Genomic DNA, 1,211 nt, shown 5'->3' with positions numbered 1-1,211 from the left:
CTTGGACTTTTTTTCCAGCTTTGGTGAGCAATATTATAAGCCATTTTGAATGTCAATCTTTTTAAATTTGGAATTTAAATTTGGGGGTAGGGAAAATGGCTTATTCCACTAAGATTTCAGATTGTTGCATTAGTTCTTGAGCAAAGTGTATTGTTCACTTGAGGAAGGAGAATGGAGTGATATATTTTCACTGGATTCCAGACAAATTAAATGGAAGACCTATTTTGACACTTTACCTGGAAAGGAGACATCATTAAAAACCCTGAGGAGCTTTTTGGCTTTCGGCTCGGAGGAGGCTTAGGTGCAACTTTCTTTGGGTTCATCTGACACCAGCTGCCTCCACCATGTCACCAAAGTTCGACCCCAGTGAGATCAAAGTTGTATACCTGAGGTGCACTGGGGGAAGAGTGAGTGCCATGTCTGCCGTGGGCCCCAAGATCTGCCCCCTAAGCCTGTCTCCAAAAAAGGCCGGTGAGGACATCACCAAAGCAACCGGTGATTAGAGGGGTTTGAGGATTACAGTGAAACTGACAGGCCCAGGTGGAGGCAGTGCCTTCTGCCTCTGCCCTCCTCATCAAAGTCCTCAAAAAGCCACCAAGAGACAGAAAGAAGCAAATAGACGTGTGTGTGTGTGTGTGTGTGTGTGTGTGTGTGTGTGTGTGTGTATACATATATATATATATATATATATTAAGCACAATGAAAACACCACTTCAGTGAGATTGTCAACATTGCCGGACAGATGTGGCACCAATCTTTAGCTAGAGAACTCTCTGGAACCATTAAAGAGATGCTGGGGACTGCCCCATCTGTGAGCTGCAACATTGATGGCCATTGCCCTCATGACATCATAGATGACATCAGCAGCTGTACAGTGCAATGCCTGGCCAGTTAAGAACTATAAAGGAAAACATTTCAATTAAAGATCGTTTGACAACAACAACAAACTCAGATGACTTTTCTCTGTAGCTGCCATTGAACTTGTAGTCACGAGTCATTCACTCAAAACACAATAGGAGATTGCACTGCGAGCTGATTTTTAAAGCGCTGTGTATGCATATTAATAGCAGACAGAGCTCCTGATCGCCAGAGGAAGCCACTGTGCCCTGGTTACAAAACAGGCAGTACTTCAGAAACCTAAAAGGGTACCAAATATGTACTTTCAATTTGTTTGAATGAATAGCAAAATCAGGTTTCTCTGAAGCTCAAGC

The 1,211-nt window shown here is 43.2% G+C and overlaps 1 pseudogene; it reads left to right on the top strand.

The window, feature by feature from the left end:
• The first annotated feature begins 284 nt into the window (after positions 1-284).
• LOC118659224 lies at positions 285-895 on the top strand (annotated as a pseudogene).
• The last annotated feature ends 316 nt before the right edge of the window (positions 896-1,211 follow it).

The sequence above is a fragment of the Myotis myotis genome, unplaced genomic scaffold (assembly GCF_014108235.1).
Source record: "Myotis myotis isolate mMyoMyo1 unplaced genomic scaffold, mMyoMyo1.p scaffold_m19_p_6, whole genome shotgun sequence".
In the NCBI taxonomy this organism is placed as follows: Eukaryota; Metazoa; Chordata; class Mammalia; order Chiroptera; family Vespertilionidae; genus Myotis; species Myotis myotis.
Note: the sequence above shows the minus strand (reverse complement) of the source record. Positions and strands in the feature narration are given on the sequence as shown.